General features: G+C 34.0%; 8 non-coding genes across 8 annotated transcripts; all 8 read left to right on the top strand.

The window, feature by feature from the left end:
* The first annotated feature begins 6,172 nt into the window (after window positions 1-6,172).
* On the top strand, window positions 6,173-6,254 carry TRNAL-UAG (transfer RNA leucine (anticodon UAG)). The gene has a single exon. It is a non-coding gene; the product is annotated as a tRNA-Leu (tRNA).
* A 231-nt stretch (window positions 6,255-6,485) lies between these two features.
* Window positions 6,486-6,567, top strand: TRNAL-AAG (transfer RNA leucine (anticodon AAG)). The gene has a single exon. It is a non-coding gene; the product is annotated as a tRNA-Leu (tRNA).
* A 956-nt stretch (window positions 6,568-7,523) lies between these two features.
* TRNAL-UAG (transfer RNA leucine (anticodon UAG)) lies at window positions 7,524-7,605 on the top strand. The gene has a single exon. It is a non-coding gene; the product is annotated as a tRNA-Leu (tRNA).
* Window positions 7,606-7,836: 231 nt separating this feature from the next.
* Window positions 7,837-7,918, top strand: TRNAL-AAG (transfer RNA leucine (anticodon AAG)). The gene has a single exon. It is a non-coding gene; the product is annotated as a tRNA-Leu (tRNA).
* Window positions 7,919-9,172: 1,254 nt separating this feature from the next.
* TRNAL-AAG (transfer RNA leucine (anticodon AAG)) lies at window positions 9,173-9,254 on the top strand. Its single transcript has one exon. It is a non-coding gene; the product is annotated as a tRNA-Leu (tRNA).
* A 1,864-nt stretch (window positions 9,255-11,118) lies between these two features.
* Window positions 11,119-11,200, top strand: TRNAL-UAG (transfer RNA leucine (anticodon UAG)). The gene has a single exon. It is a non-coding gene; the product is annotated as a tRNA-Leu (tRNA).
* Window positions 11,201-11,431: 231 nt separating this feature from the next.
* On the top strand, window positions 11,432-11,513 carry TRNAL-AAG (transfer RNA leucine (anticodon AAG)). The gene has a single exon. It is a non-coding gene; the product is annotated as a tRNA-Leu (tRNA).
* Window positions 11,514-15,469: 3,956 nt separating this feature from the next.
* On the top strand, window positions 15,470-15,551 carry TRNAL-AAG (transfer RNA leucine (anticodon AAG)). The gene has a single exon. It is a non-coding gene; the product is annotated as a tRNA-Leu (tRNA).
* Window positions 15,552-18,769: the final 3,218 nt, after the last annotated feature.

The following is an 18,769-nucleotide window of genomic DNA, read 5'->3' as shown; positions in this document are numbered from 1 at the left end:
TTCTTTTAAACCTTTTTATCTTATTCTTATAATTATGCTAACATGCAAAATTAGCATATGCTTTAAACCCACTGCTGCCAGTATTATGAGATCTTGAAATGTTTTTGTACTTATTCTTATGATTTTGCTAACATGCAAATTAGCATGTGATTTAATCTTCTTTTGTATTTGCATGATTTTCCAGTTTTCAGTTCAGATAAAGACTGTTGAAAGAATCCTTGCTTTTTTCTAATGTTTAGAGACATGCCCATTCAAATCCCACTGCTGCCATTATTATGAGGTTTTGAGAACCCTTTGATCTAATTCTTATGATTTTGTATTTTCATGAGTGTGTTTATTTCTGTTTAGGAAGAGACAGGTGAAAGAATCTTTGATTTTTCCTATTGTTAAGAGACTTACCCATATTCCAACAGACTTGTGAGTTCAAATCCCACTGCTGCCACTAGTATGAGTTCTTTTAAACCTTTTTATCTCATTCTTATAATTATGCTAACATGCAAAATTAGCATATGCTTTAATCTCACTGCTGCCAGTATAATGAGATCTTGAAATGTTTTTGTACTTATTCTTATGATTTTGCTAGCATGCAAATTAGCATGTGATATAATCTTCTTTTGTATTTGTATGATTTAGCAGTTTTCAGTTAAGATAAAGACCGTTGATAGAATCTTTGTTTTTGCCTAATGTTTAGAGACATGCCCATTTTCCAAAATGTACTAATTTTAAATGTTGTCAAATGTACTTCACTTTCTCTAAGGAAGCTTAATTAACCATGCTGTTTAAGGTAGCATGGCCGAGTGGTCTAAGGCGCTGGATTTAGGCTTCAGTCTCTTTGGAGGCGTGGGTTCAAATCCCACTGCTGCCAACATATTGAGGTTTTGAAAACTTTTTCAGCTTATATTTATGATTTTGCTAATAGAAAAATTAGCATATTTTTGTATGAGTGCGTGCTTTGCTTTTTTGGAAAAGACAAAAGATAGAATCATTGCTTTTTCCTTTTTGTTTAGAGACCTATCCATTTTCCACAATGCACAAGTTTAAAATGTAGTCAGATACACTAAACTTACTCTAAGGAAGCTCTTTTAATGATGCATTAGGTAGCATGGCCGAGCGGTCTAAGGCGCTGGATTAAGGCTCCAGTCTCTTCGGAGGCGTAGGTTCAAATCCCGCTGCTGCTAGTATTATGAGGTTTTGAGAACCCTTTGATCTAATTCTGAGTATTTTGTATTTCCATGAGTGTGTGCATTTCTGTTTTGGAAAAGACAGTTGAAAGAATCATTGATTGTTCCTATTGTTTAGAGACTTACCTAAATTTTAACAGACTTGTGGGTTCAAATGCCACTAGTATGAGTTCTTTTAAACCTTTTTATCTTATTCTTATAATTATGCTAACATGCAAAATTAGCATATGCTTTAAACCCACTGCTGCCAGTATTATGAGATCTTGAAATGTTTTTGTACTTATTCTTATGATTTTGCTAACATGCAAATTAGCATGTGATTTAATCTTCTTTTGTACTTGCATGATTTTCCAGTTTTCAGTTCAGATAAAGACTGTTGAAAGAATCCTTGCTTTTTTCTAATGTTTAGAGACATGCCCATTCAAATCCCACTGCTGCCATTATTATGAGGTTTTGAGAACCCTTTGATCTAATTCTTATGATTTTGTATTTTCATGAGTGTGTTAATTTCTGTTTAGGAAAAGACAGTTGAAAGAATCATTGATTTTTCCTATTGTTAAGAGACTTACCCATATTCCAACAGACTTGTGAGTTCAAATCCCACTGCTGCCACTAGTATGAGTTCTTTTAAACCTTTTTATCTCATTCTTATAATTATGCTAACATGCAAAATTAGCATATGCTTTAATCTCACTGCTGCCAGTATTATGAGATCTTGAAATGTTTTTGTACTTATTCTTATGATTTTGCTAGCATGCAAATTAGCATGTGATATAATCTTCTTTTGTATTTGTATGATTTAGCAGTTTTCAGTTAAGATAAAGACCGTTGATAGAATCTTTGTTTTTGCCTAATGTTTAGAGACATGCCCATTTTCCAAAATGTACTAATTTTAAATGTTGTCAAATGTACTTCACTTTCTCTAAGGAAGCTTAATTAACCATGCTGTTTAAGGTAGCATGGCCGAGTGGTCTAAGGCGCTGGATTTAGGCTCCAGTCTCTTTGGAGGCGTGGGTTCAAATCCCACTGCTGCTAACATATTGAGGTTTTGAAAACCTTTTCAGCTTATATTTATGATTTTGCTAATAGAAAAATTAGCATATTTTTGTATGAGTGCGTGCTTTGCTTTTTTGGAAAAGACAAAAGATAGAATCATTGCTTTTTCCTTTTTGTTTAGAGACCTATCCATTTTCCACAATTCACAAGTTTAAAATGTAGTCAGATACACTAAACTTACTCTCAGGAAGCTCTTTTAATGATGCATTAGGTAACATGGCCGAGCGGTCTAAGGCGCTGGATTAAGGCTCCAGTCTCTTTGGAGGCGTGGGTTCAAATCCCACTGCTGCCAGTATTATGAGGTTTTGAGAACCCTTTGATCTAATTCTGAGGATTTTGTATTTCCATGAGTGTGTGCATTTCTGTTTTGGAAAAGACAGTTTTAGACTTTAGTTTAGAGACTTACCTAAATTTTAACAGACTTGTGGGTTCAAATGCCACTAGTATGAGTTCTTTTAAACCTTTTTATCTTATTCTTATAATTATGCTAACATGCAAAATTAGCATATGCTTTAAACCCACTGCTGCCAGTATTATGAGATCTTGAAATGTTTTTGTACTTATTCTTATGATTTTGCTAACATGCAAATTAGCATGTGATTTAATCTTCTTTTGTATTTGCATGATTTTCCAGTTTTCAGTTCAGATAAAGACTGTTGAAAGAATCCTTGCTTTTTTCTAATGTTTAGAGACATGCCCATTCAAATCCCACTGCTGCCATTATTATGAGGTTTTGAGAACCCTTTGATCTAATTCTTATGATTTTGTATTTTCATGAGTGTGTTAATTTCTGTTTAGGAAGAGACAGTTGAAAGAATCTTTGATTTTTCCTATTGTTAAGAGACTTACCCATATTCCAACAGACTTGTGAGTTCAAATCCCACTGCTGCCACTAGTATGAGTTCTTTTAAACCTTTTTATCTCATTCTTATAATTATGCTAACATGCAAAATTAGCATATGCTTTAATCTCACTGCTGCCAGTATAATGAGATCTTGAAATGTTTTTGTACTTATTCTTATGATTTTGCTAGCATGCAAATTAGCATGTGATATAATCTTCTTTTGTATTTGTATGATTTAGCAGTTTTCAGTTAAGATAAAGACCGTTGATAGAATCTTTGTTTTTGCCTAATGTTTAGAGACATGCCCATTTTCCAAAATGTACTAATTTTAAATGTTGTCAAATGTACTTCACTTTCTCTAAGGAAGCTTAATTAACCATGCTGTTTAAGGTAGCATGGCCGAGTGGTCTAAGGCGCTGGATTTAGGCTTCAGTCTCTTTGGAGGCGTGGGTTCAAATCCCACTGCTGCCAACATATTGAGGTTTTGAAAACTTTTTCAGCTTATATTTATGATTTTGCTAATAGAAAAATTAGCATATTTTTGTATGAGTGCGTGCTTTGCTTTTTTGGAAAAGACAAAAGATAGAATCATTGCTTTTTCCTTTTTGTTTAGAGACCTATCCATTTTCCACAATGCACAAGTTTAAAATGTAGTCAGATACACTAAACTTACTCTAAGGAAGCTCTTTTAATGATGCATTAGGTAGCATGGCCGAGCGGTCTAAGGCGCTGGATTAAGGCTCCAGTCTCTTCGGAGGCGTGGGTTCAAATCCCGCTGCTGCTAGTATTATGAGGTTTTGAGAACCCTTTGATCTAATTCTGAGTATTTTGTATTTCCATGAGTGTGTGCATTTCTGTTTTGGAAAAGACAGTTGAAAGAATCATTGATTGTTCCTATTGTTTAGAGACTTACCTAAATTTTAACAGACTTGTGGGTTCAAATGCCACTAGTATGAGTTCTTTTAAACCTTTTTATCTTATTCTTATAATTATGCTAACATGCAAAATTAGCATATGCTTTAAACCCACTGCTGCCAGTATTATGAGATCTTGAAATGTTTTTGTACTTATTCTTATGATTTTGCTAACATGCAAATTAGCATGTGATTTAATCTTCTTTTGTATTTGCATGATTTTCCAGTTTTCAGTTCAGATAAAGACTGTTGAAAGAATCCTTGCTTTTTTCTAATGTTTAGAGACATGCCCATTCAAATCCCACTGCTGCCATTATTATGAGGTTTTGAGAACCCTTTGATCTAATTCTTATGATTTTGTATTTTCATGAGTGTGTTTATTTCTGTTTAGGAAGAGACAGGTGAAAGAATCTTTGATTTTTCCTATTGTTAAGAGACTTACCCATATTCCAACAGACTTGTGAGTTCAAATCCCACTGCTGCCACTAGTATGAGTTCTTTTAAACCTTTTTATCTCATTCTTATAATTATGCTAACATGCAAAATTAGCATATGCTTTAATCTCACTGCTGCCAGTATAATGAGATCTTGAAATGTTTTTGTACTTATTCTTATGATTTTGCTAGCATGCAAATTAGCATGTGATATAATCTTCTTTTGTATTTGTATGATTTAGCAGTTTTCAGTTAAGATAAAGACCGTTGATAGAATCTTTGTTTTTGCCTAATGTTTAGAGACATGCCCATTTTCCAAAATGTACTAATTTTAAATGTTGTCAAATGTACTTCACTTTCTCTAAGGAAGCTTAATTAACCATGCTGTTTAAGGTAGCATGGCCGAGTGGTCTAAGACGCTGGATTTAGGCTTCAGTCTCTTTGGAGGCGTGGGTTCAAATCCCACTGCTGCCAACATATTGAGGTTTTGAAAACTTTTTCAGCTTATATTTATGATTTTGCTAATAGAAAAATTAGCATATTTTTGTATGAGTGCGTGCTTTGCTTTTTTGGAAAAGACAAAAGATAGAATCATTGCTTTTTCCTTTTTGTTTAGAGACCTATCCATTTTCCACAATGCACAAGTTTAAAATGTAGTCAGATACACTAAACTTACTCTAAGGAAGCTCTTTTAATGATGCATTAGGTAGCATGGCCGAGCGGTCTAAGGCGCTGGATTAAGGCTCCAGTCTCTTCGGAGGCGTGGGTTCAAATCCCGCTGCTGCTAGTATTATGAGGTTTTGAGAACCCTTTGATCTAATTCTGAGTATTTTGTATTTCCATGAGTGTGTGCATTTCTGTTTTGGAAAAGACAGTTGAAAGAATCATTGATTGTTCCTATTGTTTAGAGACTTACCTAAATTTTAACAGACTTGTGGGTTCAAATGCCACTAGTATGAGTTCTTTTAAACCTTTTTATCTTATTCTTATAATTATGCTAACATGCAAAATTAGCATATGCTTTAAACCCACTGCTGCCAGTATTATGAGATCTTGAAATGTTTTTGTACTTATTCTTATGATTTTGCTAACATGCAAATTAGCATGTGATTTAATCTTCTTTTGTATTTGCATGATTTTCCAGTTTTCAGTTCAGATAAAGACTGTTGAAAGAATCCTTGCTTTTTTCTAATGTTTAGAGACATGCCCATTCAAATCCCACTGCTGCCATTATTATGAGGTTTTGAGAACCCTTTGATCTAATTCTTATGATTTTGTATTTTCATGAGTGTGTTAATTTCTGTTTAGGAAGAGACAGTTGAAAGAATCTTTGATTTTTCCTATTGTTAAGAGACTTACCCATATTCCAACAGACTTGTGAGTTCAAATCCCACTGCTGCCACTAGTATGAGTTCTTTTAAACCTTTTTATCTCATTCTTATAATTATGCTAACATGCAAAATTAGCATATGCTTTAATCTCACTGCTGCCAGTATTATGAGATCTTGAAATGTTTTTGTACTTATTCTTATGATTTTGCTAGCATGCAAATTAGCATGTGATATAATCTTCTTTTGTATTTGTATGATTTAGCAGTTTTCAGTTAAGATAAAGACCGTTGATAGAATCTTTGTTTTTGCCTAATGTTTAGAGACATGCCCATTTTCCAAAATGTACTAATTTTAAATGTTGTCAAATGTACTTCACTTTCTCTAAGGAAGCTTAATTAACCATGCTGTTTAAGGTAGCATGGCCGAGTGGTCTAAGGCGCTGGATTTAGGCTCCAGTCTCTTTGGAGGCGTGGGTTCAAATCCCACTGCTGCCAACATATTGAGGTTTTGAAAACTTTTTCAGCTTATATTTATGATTTTGCTAATAGAAAAATTAGCATATTTTTGTATGAGTGCGTGCTTTGCTTTTTTGGAAAAGACAAAAGATAGAATCATTGCTTTTTCCTTTTTGTTTAGAGACCTATCCATTTTCCACAATTCACAAGTTTAAAATGTAGTCAGATACACTAAACTTACTCTCAGGAAGCTCTTTTAATGATGCATTAGGTAGCATGGCCGAGCGGTCTAAGGCGCTGGATTAAGGCTCCAGTCTCTTTGGAGGCGTGGGTTCAAATCCCACTGCTGCCAGTATTATGAGGTTTTGAGAACCCTTTGATCTAATTCTGAGTATTTTGTATTTCCATGAGTGTGTGCATTTCTGTTTTGGAAAAGACAGTTGAAAGAATCATTGATTGTTCCTATTGTTTAGAGACTTACCTAAATTTTAACAGACTTGTGGGTTCAAATGCCACTAGTATGAGTTCTTTTAAACCTTTTTATCTTATTCTTATAATTATGCTAACATGCAAAATTAGCATATGCTTTAAACCCACTGCTGCCAGTATTATGAGATCTTGAAATGTTTTTGTACTTATTCTTATGATTTTGCTAACATGCAAATTAGCATGTGATTTAATCTTCTTTTGTATTTGCATGATTTTCCAGTTTTCAGTTCAGATAAAGACTGTTGAAAGAATCCTTGCTTTTTTCTAATGTTTAGAGACATGCCCATTCAAATCCCACTGCTGCCATTATTATGAGGTTTTGAGAACCCTTTGATCTAATTCTTATGATTTTGTATTTTCATGAGTGTGTTAATTTCTGTTTAGGAAGAGACAGTTGAAAGAATCTTTGATTTTTCCTATTGTTAAGAGACTTACCCATATTCCAACAGACTTGTGAGTTCAAATCCCACTGCTGCCACTAGTATGAGTTCTTTTAAACCTTTTTATCTCATTCTTATAATTATGCTAACATGCAAAATTAGCATATGCTTTAATCTCACTGCTGCCAGTATTATGAGATCTTGAAATGTTTTTGTACTTATTCTTATGATTTTGCTAGCATGCAAATTAGCATGTGATATAATCTTCTTTTGTATTTGTATGATTTAGCAGTTTTCAGTTAAGATAAAGACCGTTGATAGAATCTTTGTTTTTGCCTAATGTTTAGAGACATGCCCATTTTCCAAAATGTACTAATTTTAAATGTTGTCAAATGTACTTCACTTTCTCTAAGGAAGCTTAATTAACCATACTGTTTAAGGTAGCATGGCCGAGTGGTCTAAGGCGCTGGATTTAGGCTCCAGTCTCTTTGGAGGCGTGGGTTCAAATCCCACTGCTGCCAACATATTGAGGTTTTGAAAACCTTTTCAGCTTATATTTATGATTTTGCTAATAGAAAAATTAGCATATTTTTGTATGAGTGCGTGCTTTGCTTTTTTGGAAAAGACAAAAGATAGAATCATTGCTTTTTCCTTTTTGTTTAGAGACCTATCCATTTTCCACAATGCACAAGTTTAAAATGTAGTCAGATACACTAAACTTACTCTCAGGAAGCTCTTTTAATGATGCATTAGGTAGCATGGCCGAGCGGTCTAAGGCGCTGGATTAAGGCTCCAGTCTCTTTGGAGGCGTGGGTTCAAATCCCACTGCTGCCAGTATTATGAGGTTTTGAGAACCCTTTGATCTAATTCTGAGGATTTTGTATTTCCATGAGTGTGTGCATTTCTGTTTTGGAAAAGACAGTTTTAGACTTTAGTTTAGAGACTTACCTAAATTTTAACAGACTTGTGGGTTCAAATGCCACTAGTATGAGTTCTTTTAAACCTTTTTATCTTATTCTTATAATTATGCTAACATGCAAAATTAGCATATGCTTTAAACCCACTGCTGCCAGTATTATGAGATCTTGAAATGTTTTTGTACTTATTCTTATGATTTTGCTAACATGCAAATTAGCATGTGATTTAATCTTCTTTTGTATTTGCATGATTTTCCAGTTTTCAGTTCAGATAAAGACTGTTGAAAGAATCCTTGCTTTTTTCTAATGTTTAGAGACATGCCCATTCAAATCCCACTGCTGCCATTATTATGAGGTTTTGAGAACCCTTTGATCTAATTCTTATGATTTTGTATTTTCATGAGTGTGTTAATTTCTGTTTAGGAAGAGACAGGTGAAAGAATCTTTGATTTTTCCTATTGTTAAGAGACTTACCCATATTCCAACAGACTTGTGAGTTCAAATCCCACTGCTGCCACTAGTATGAGTTCTTTTAAACCTTTTTATCTCATTCTTATAATTATGCTAACATGCAAAATTAGCATATGCTTTAATCTCACTGCTGCCAGTATAATGAGATCTTGAAATGTTTTTGTACTTATTCTTATGATTTTGCTAGCATGCAAATTAGCATGTGATTTAATCTTCTTTTGTATTTGCATGATTTTGCAGTTTTCAGTTCAGATAAAGACTGTTGAAAGAATCCTTGCTTTTTTCTAATGTTTAGAGACATGCCTATTTTCCAAAATATACTAATTTTAAATGTTGTCAAATGTACTTCACTTTCTCTAAGGAAGCTTAATTAACCATGCTGTTTAAGGTAGCATGGCCAAGTGGTCTTAGGCGCTGGATTTAGGCTCCAGTCTCTTTGGAGGCGTGGGTTCAAATCCCACTGCTGCCAACATATTGAGGTTTTGAAAACCTTTTCAGCTTATATTTATGATTTTGCTAACAGAAAAATTAGCATATTTTTTTATGAGTGCGTGCTTTGCTTTTTTGGAAAAGACAAAAGATAGAATCATTGCTTTTTCCTTTTTGTTTAGAGACCTATCCATTTTCCACAATGCACAAGTTTAAAATGTAGTCAGATACACTAAACTTACTCTAAGGAAGCTCTTTTAATGATGCATTAGGTAGCATGGCCGAGCGGTCAAAGGCGCTGGATTAAGGCTCCAGTCTCTTAGGAGGCGTGGGTTCAAATCCCACTGCTGCCAGTATTATGAGGTTTTGAGAACCCTTTGATCTAATTCTGAGTATTTTGTATTTCCATGAGTGTGTGCATTTCTGTTTTGGAAAAGACAGTTGAAAGAATCATTGATTTTTCCTATTGTTAAGAGACTTACCCATATTCCAACAGACTTGTGAGTTCAAATCCCACTGCTGCCACTAGTATGAGTTCTTTTAAACCTTTTTATCTCATTCTTATAATTATGCTAACATGCAAAATTAGCTTATGCTTTAATCTCACTGCTGCCAGTATAATGAGATCTTGAAATGTTTTTGTACTTATTCTTATGATTTTGCTAGCATGCAAATTAGCATGTGATATAATCTTCTTTTGTATTTGTATGATTTAGCAGTTTTCAGTTAAGATAAAGACCGTTGATAGAATCTTTGTTTTTGCCTAATGTTTAGAGACATGCCCATTTTCCAAAATGTACTAATTTTAAATGTTGTCAAATGTACTTCACTTTCTCTAAGGAAGCTTAATTAACCATGCTGTTTAAGGTAGCATGGCCGAGTGGTCTAAGGCGCTGGATTTAGGCTTCAGTCTCTTTGGAGGCGTGGGTTCAAATCCCACTGCTGCCAACATATTGAGGTTTTGAAAACTTTTTCAGCTTATATTTATGATTTTGCTAATAGAAAAATTAGCATATTTTTGTATGAGTGCGTGCTTTGCTTTTTTGGAAAAGACAAAAGATAGAATCATTGCTTTTTCCTTTTTGTTTAGAGACCTATCCATTTTCCACAATGCACAAGTTTAAAATGTAGTCAGATACACTAAACTTACTCTAAGGAAGCTCTTTTAATGATGCATTAGGTAGCATGGCCGAGCGGTCTAAGGCGCTGGATTAAGGCTCCAGTCTCTTCGGAGGCGTGGGTTCAAATCCCGCTGCTGCTAGTATTATGAGGTTTTGAGAACCCTTTGATCTAATTCTGAGTATTTTGTATTTCCATGAGTGTGTGCATTTCTGTTTTGGAAAAGACAGTTGAAAGAATCATTGATTGTTCCTATTGTTTAGAGACTTACCTAAATTTTAACAGACTTGTGGGTTCAAATGCCACTAGTATGAGTTCTTTTAAACCTTTTTATCTTATTCTTATAATTATGCTAACATGCAAAATTAGCATATGCTTTAAACCCACTGCTGCCAGTATTATGAGATCTTGAAATGTTTTTGTACTTATTCTTATGATTTTGCTAACATGCAAATTAGCATGTGATTTAATCTTCTTTTGTATTTGCATGATTTTCCAGTTTTCAGTTCAGATAAAGACTGTTGAAAGAATCCTTGCTTTTTTCTAATGTTTAGAGACATGCCCATTCAAATCCCACTGCTGCCATTATTATGAGGTTTTGAGAACCCTTTGATCTAATTCTTATGATTTTGTATTTTCATGAGTGTGTTAATTTCTGTTTAGGAAAAGACAGTTGAAAGAATCATTGATTTTTCCTATTGTTAAGAGACTTACCCATATTCCAACAGACTTGTGAGTTCAAATCCCACTGCTGCCACTAGTATGAGTTCTTTTAAACCTTTTTATCTCATTCTTATAATTATGCTAACATGCAAAATTAGCATATGCTTTAATCTCACTGCTGCCAGTATTATGAGATCTTGAAATGTTTTTGTACTTATTCTTATGATTTTGCTAGCATGCAAATTAGCATGTGATATAATCTTCTTTTGTATTTGTATGATTTAGCAGTTTTCAGTTAAGATAAAGACCGTTGATAGAATCTTTGTTTTTGCCTAATGTTTAGAGACATGCCCATTTTCCAAAATGTACTAATTTTAAATGTTGTCAAATGTACTTCACTTTCTCTAAGGAAGCTTAATTAACCATGCTGTTTAAGGTAGCATGGCCGAGTGGTCTAAGGCGCTGGATTTAGGATCCAGTCTCTTTGGAGGCGTGGGTTCAAATCCCACTGCTGCTAACATATTGAGGTTTTGAAAACCTTTTCAGCTTATATTTATGATTTTGCTAATAGAAAAATTAGCATATTTTTGTATGAGTGCGTGCTTTGCTTTTTTGGAAAAGACAAAAGATAGAATCATTGCTTTTTCCTTTTTGTTTAGAGACCTATCCATTTTCCACAATTCACAAGTTTAAAATGTAGTCAGATACACTAAACTTACTCTCAGGAAGCTCTTTTAATGATGCATTAGGTAGCATGGCCGAGCGGTCTAAGGCGCTGGATTAAGGCTCCAGTCTCTTTGGAGGCGTGGGTTCAAATCCCACTGCTGCCAGTATTATGAGGTTTTGAGAACCCTTTGATCTAATTCTGAGGATTTTGTATTTCCATGAGTGTGTGCATTTCTGTTTTGGAAAAGACAGTTTTAGACTTTAGTTTAGAGACTTACCTAAATTTTAACAGACTTGTGGGTTCAAATGCCACTAGTATGAGTTCTTTTAAACCTTTTTATCTTATTCTTATAATTATGCTAACATGCAAAATTAGCATATGCTTTAAACCCACTGCTGCCAGTATTATGAGATCTTGAAATGTTTTTGTACTTATTCTTATGATTTTGCTAACATGCAAATTAGCATGTGATTTAATCTTCTTTTGTATTTGCATGATTTTCCAGTTTTCAGTTCAGATAAAGACTGTTGAAAGAATCCTTGCTTTTTTCTAATGTTTAGAGACATGCCCATTCAAATCCCACTGCTGCCATTATTATGAGGTTTTGAGAACCCTTTGATCTAATTCTTATGATTTTGTATTTTCATGAGTATGTTAATTTCTGTTTAGGAAGAGACAGTTGAAAGAATCTTTGATTTTTCCTATTGTTAAGAGACTTACCCATATTCCAACAGACTTGTGAGTTCAAATCCCACTGCTGCCACTAGTATGAGTTCTTTTAAACCTTTTTATCTCATTCTTATAATTATGCTAACATGCAAAATTAGCATATGCTTTAATCTCACTGCTGCCAGTATAATGAGATCTTGAAATGTTTTTGTACTTATTCTTATGATTTTGCTAGCATGCAAATTAGCATGTGATATAATCTTCTTTTGTATTTGTATGATTTAGCAGTTTTCAGTTAAGATAAAGACCGTTGATAGAATCTTTGTTTTTGCCTAATGTTTAGAGACATGCCCATTTTCCAAAATGTACTAATTTTAAATGTTGTCAAATGTACTTCACTTTCTCTAAGGAAGCTTAATTAACCATGCTGTTTAAGGTAGCATGGCCGAGTGGTCTAAGGCGCTGGATTTAGGCTTCAGTCTCTTTGGAGGCGTGGGTTCAAATCCCACTGCTGCCAACATATTGAGGTTTTGAAAACTTTTTCAGCTTATATTTATGATTTTGCTAATAGAAAAATTAGCATATTTTTGTATGAGTGCGTGCTTTGCTTTTTTGGAAAAGACAAAAGATAGAATCATTGCTTTTTCCTTTTTGTTTAGAGACCTATCCATTTTCCACAATGCACAAGTTTAAAATGTAGTCAGATACACTAAACTTACTCTAAGGAAGCTCTTTTAATGATGCATTAGGTAGCATGGCCGAGCGGTCTAAGGCGCTGGATTAAGGCTCCAGTCTCTTCGGAGGCGTGGGTTCAAATCCCGCTGCTGCTAGTATTATGAGGTTTTGAGAACCCTTTGATCTAATTCTGAGTATTTTGTATTTCCATGAGTGTGTGCATTTCTGTTTTGGAAAAGACAGTTGAAAGAATCATTGATTGTTCCTATTGTTTAGAGACTTACCTAAATTTTAACAGACTTGTGGGTTCAAATGCCACTAGTATGAGTTCTTTTAAACCTTTTTATCTTATTCTTATAATTATGCTAACATGCAAAATTAGCATATGCTTTAAACCCACTGCTGCCAGTATTATGAGATCTTGAAATGTTTTTGTACTTATTCTTATGATTTTGCTAACATGCAAATTAGCATGTGATTTAATCTTCTTTTGTATTTGCATGATTTTCCAGTTTTCAGTTCAGATAAAGACTGTTGAAAGAATCCTTGCTTTTTTCTAATGTTTAGAGACATGCCCATTCAAATCCCACTGCTGCCATTATTATGAGGTTTTGAGAACCCTTTGATCTAATTCTTATGATTTTGTATTTTCATGAGTGTGTTTATTTCTGTTTAGGAAGAGACAGGTGAAAGAATCTTTGATTTTTCCTATTGTTAAGAGACTTACCCATATTCCAACAGACTTGTGAGTTCAAATCCCACTGCTGCCACTAGTATGAGTTCTTTTAAACCTTTTTATCTCATTCTTATAATTATGCTAACATGCAAAATTAGCATATGCTTTAATCTCACTGCTGCCAGTATAATGAGATCTTGAAATGTTTTTGTACTTATTCTTATGATTTTGCTAGCATGCAAATTAGCATGTGATATAATCTTCTTTTGTATTTGTATGATTTAGCAGTTTTCAGTTAAGATAAAGACCGTTGATAGAATCTTTGTTTTTGCCTAATGTTTAGAGACATGCCCATTTTCCAAAATGTACTAATTTTAAATGTTGTCAAATGTACTTCACTTTCTCTAAGGAAGCTTAATTAACCATGCTGTTTAAGGTAGCATGGCCGAGTGGTCTAAGGCGCTGGATTTAGGCTTCAGTCTCTTTGGAGGCGTGGGTTCAAATCCCACTGCTGCCAACATATTGAGGTTTTGAAAACTTTTTCAGCTTATATTTATGATTTTGCTAATAGAAAAATTAGCATATTTTTGTATGAGTGCGTGCTTTGCTTTTTTGGAAAAGACAAAAGATAGAATCATTGCTTTTTCCTTTTTGTTTAGAGACCTATCCATTTTCCACAATGCACAAGTTTAAAATGTAGTCAGATACACTAAACTTACTCTAAGGAAGCTCTTTTAATGATGCATTAGGTAGCATGGCCGAGCGGTCTAAGGCGCTGGATTAAGGCTCCAGTCTCTTCGGAGGCGTAGGTTCAAATCCCGCTGCTGCTAGTATTATGAGGTTTTGAGAACCCTTTGATCTAATTCTGAGTATTTTGTATTTCCATGAGTGTGTGCATTTCTGTTTTGGAAAAGACAGTTGAAAGAATCATTGATTGTTCCTATTGTTTAGAGACTTACCTAAATTTTAACAGACTTGTGGGTTCAAATGCCACTAGTATGAGTTCTTTTAAACCTTTTTATCTTATTCTTATAATTATGCTAACATGCAAAATTAGCATATGCTTTAAACCCACTGCTGCCAGTATTATGAGATCTTGAAATGTTTTTGTACTTATTCTTATGATTTTGCTAACATGCAAATTAGCATGTGATTTAATCTTCTTTTGTATTTGCATGATTTTCCAGTTTTCAGTTCAGATAAAGACTGTTGAAAGAATCCTTGCTTTTTTCTAATGTTTAGAGACATGCCCATTCAAATCCCACTGCTGCCATTATTATGAGGTTTTGAGAACCCTTTGATCTAATTCTTATGATTTTGTATTTTCATGAGTGTGTTAATTTCTGTTTAGGAAAAGACAGTTGAAAGAATCATTGATTTTTCCTATTGTTAAGAGACTTACCCATATTCCAACAGACTTGTGAGTTCAAATCCCACTGCTGCCACTAGTATGAGTTCTTTTAAACCTTTTTATCTCATTCTTATAATTATGCTAACATGCAAAATTAGCATATGCTTTAATCTCACTGCTGCCAGTATTATGAGATCTTGAAATGTTTTTGTACTTATTCTTATGATTTTGCTAGCATGCAAATTAGCATGTGATATAATCTTCTTTTGTATTTGTATGATTTAGCAGTTTTCAGTTAAGATAAAGACCGTTGATAGAATCTTTGTTTTTGCCTAATGTTTAGAGACATGCCCATTTTCCAAAATGTACTAATTTTAAATGTTGTCAAATGTACTTCACTTTCTCTAAGGAAGCTTAATTAACCATGCTGTTTAAGGTAGCATGGCCGAGTGGTCTAAGGCGCTGGATTTAGGCTCCAGTCTCTTTGGAGGCGTGGGTTCAAATCCCACTGCTGCTAACATATTGAGGTTTTGAAAACCTTTTCAGCTTATATTTATGATTTTGCTAATAGAAAAATTAGCATATTTTTGTATGAGTGCGTGCTTTGCTTTTTTGGAAAAGACAAAAGATAGAATCATTGCTTTTTCCTTTTTGTTTAGAGACCTATCCATTTTCCACAATTCACAAGTTTAAAATGTAGTCAGATACACTAAACTTACTCTCAGGAAGCTCTTTTAATGATGCATTAGGTAGCATGGCCGAGCGGTCTAAGGCGCTGGATTAAGGCTCCAGTCTCTTTGGAGGCGTGGGTTCAAATCCCACTGCTGCCAGTATTATGAGGTTTTGAGAACCCTTTGATCTAATTCTGAGGATTTTGTATTTCCATGAGTGTGTGCATTTCTGTTTTGGAAAAGACAGTTTTAGACTTTAGTTTAGAGACTTACCTAAATTTTAACAGACTTGTGGGTTCAAATGCCACTAGTATGAGTTCTTTTAAACCTTTTTATCTTATTCTTATAATTATGCTAACATGCAAAATTAGCATATGCTTTAAACCCACTGCTGCCAGTATTATGAGATCTTGAAATGTTTTTGTACTTATTCTTATGATTTTGCTAACATGCAAATTAGCATGTGATTTAATCTTCTTTTGTATTTGCATGATTTTCCAGTTTTCAGTTCAGATAAAGACTGTTGAAAGAATCCTTGCTTTTTTCTAATGTTTAGAGACATGCCCATTCAAATCCCACTGCTGCCATTATTATGAGGTTTTGAGAACCCTTTGATCTAATTCTTATGATTTTGTATTTTCATGAGTATGTTAATTTCTGTTTAGGAAGAGACAGTTGAAAGAATCTTTGATTTTTCCTATTGTTAAGAGACTTACCCATATTCCAACAGACTTGTGAGTTCAAATCCCACTGCTGCCACTAGTATGAGTTCTTTTAAACCTTTTTATCTCATTCTTATAATTATGCTAACATGCAAAATTAGCATATGCTTTAATCTCACTGCTGCCAGTATAATGAGATCTTGAAATGTTTTTGTACTTATTCTTATGATTTTGCTAGCATGCAAATTAGCATGTGATATAATCTTCTTTTGTATTTGTATGATTTAGCAGTTTTCAGTTAAGATAAAGACCGTTGATAGAATCTTTGTTTTTGCCTAATGTTTAGAGACATGCCCATTTTCCAAAATGTACTAATTTTAAATGTTGTCAAATGTACTTCACTTTCTCTAAGGAAGCTTAATTAACCATGCTGTTTAAGGTAGCATGGCCGAGTGGTCTAAGGCGCTGGATTTAGGCTTCAGTCTCTTTGGAGGCGTGGGTTCAAATCCCACTGCTGCCAACATATTGAGGTTTTGAAAACTTTTTCAGCTTATATTTATGATTTTGCTAATAGAAAAATTAGCATATTTTTGTATGAGTGCGTGCTTTGCTTTTTTGGAAAAGACAAAAGATAGAATCATTGCTTTTTCCTTTTTGTTTAGAGACCTATCCATTTTCCACAATGCACAAGTTTAAAATGTAGTCAGATACACTAAACTTACTCTAAGGAAGCTCTTTTAATGATGCATTAGGTAGCATGGCCGAGCGGTCTAAGGCGCTGGATTAAGGCTCCAGTCTCTTCGGAGGCGTGGGTTCAAATCCCGCTGCTGCTAGTATTATGAGGTTTTGAGAACCCTTTGATCTAATTCTGAGTATTTTGTATTTCCATGAGTGTGTGCATTTCTGTTTTGGAAAAGACAGTTGAAAGAATCATTGATTGTTCCTATTGTTTAGAGACTTACCTAAATTTTAACAGACTTGTGGGTTCAAATGCCACTAGTATGAGTTCTTTTAAACCTTTTTATCTTATTCTTATAATTATGCTAACATGCAAAATTAGCATATGCTTTAAACCCACTGCTGCCAGTATTATGAGATCTTGAAATGTTTTTGTACTTATTCTTATGATTTTGCTAACATGCAAATTAGCATGTGATTTAATCTTCTTTTGTATTTGCATGATTTTCCAGTTTTCAGTTCAGATAAAGACTGTTGAAAGAATCCTTGCTTTTTTCTAATGTTTAGAGACATGCCCATTCAAATCCCACTGCTGCCATTATTATGAGGTTTTGAGAACCCTTTGATCTAATTCTTATGATTTTGTATTTTCATGAGTGTGTTTATTTCTGTTTAGGAAGAGACAGGTGAAAGAATCTTTGATTTTTCCTATTGTTAAGAGACTTACCCATATTCCAACAGACTTGTGAGTTCAAATCCCACTGCTGCCACTAGTATGAGTTCTTTTAAACCTTTTTATCTCATTCTTATAATTATGCTAACATGCAAAATTAGCATATGCTTTAATCTCACTGCTGCCAGTATAATGAGATCTTGAAATGTTTTTGTACTTATTCTTATGATTTTGCTAGCATGCAAATTAGCATGTGATATAATCTTCTTTTGTATTTGTATGATTTAGCAGTTTTCAGTTAAGATAAAGACCGTTGATAGAATCTTTGTTTTTGCCTAATGTTTAGAGACATGCCCATTTTCCAAAATGTACTAATTTTAAATGTTGTCAAATGTACTTCACTTTCTCTAAGGAAGCTTAATTAACCATGCTGTTTAAGGTAGCATGGCCGAGTGGTCTAAGGCGCTGGATTTAGGCTTCAGTCTCTTTGGAGGCGTGGGTTCAAATCCCACTGCTGCCAACATATTGAGGTTTTGAAAACTTTTTCAGCTTATATTTATGATTTTGCTAATAGAAAAATTAGCATATTTTTGTATGAGTGCGTGCTTTGCTTTTTTGGAAAAGACAAAAGATAGAATCATTGCTTTTTCCTTTTTGTTTAGAGACCTATCCATTTTCCACAATGCACAAGTTTAAAATGTAGTCAGATACACTAAACTTACTCTAAGGAAGCTCTTTTAATGATGCATTAGGTAGCATGGCCGAGCGGTCTAAGGCGCTGGATTAAGGCTCCAGTCTCTTCGGAGGCGTAGGTTCAAATCCCGCTGCTGCTAGTATTATGAGGTTTTGAGAACCCTTTGATCTAATTCTGAGTATTTTGTATTTCCATGAGTGTGTGCATTTCTGTTTTGGAAAAGACAGTTGAAAGAATCATTGATTGTTCCTATTGTTTAGAGACTTACCTAAATTTTAACAGACTTGTGGGTTCAAATGCCACTAGTATGAGTTCTTTTAAACCTTTTTATCTTATTCTTATAATTATGCTAACATGCAAAATTAGCATATGCTTTAAACCCACTGCTGCCAGTATTATGAGATCTTGAAATGTTTTTGTACTTATTCTTATGATTTTGCTAACATGCAAATTAGCATGTGATTTAATCTTCTTTTGTATTTGCATGATTTTCCAGTTTTCAGTTCAGATAAAGACTGTTGAAAGAATCCTTGCTTTTTTCTAATGTTTAGAGACATGCCCATTCAAATCCCACTGCTGCCATTATTATGAGGTTTTGAGAACCCTTTGATCTAATTCTTATGATTTTGTATTTTCATGAGTGTGTTAATTTCTGTTTAGGAAAAGACAG

Source organism: Ranitomeya variabilis, chromosome 5 (genome assembly GCF_051348905.1).
Source record: "Ranitomeya variabilis isolate aRanVar5 chromosome 5, aRanVar5.hap1, whole genome shotgun sequence".
NCBI lineage: Eukaryota > Metazoa > Chordata > Amphibia > Anura > Dendrobatidae > Ranitomeya > Ranitomeya variabilis.
The sequence above is the reverse complement of the archived record's forward strand: the minus strand, read 5'-3'. Positions and strand labels throughout refer to the sequence as shown.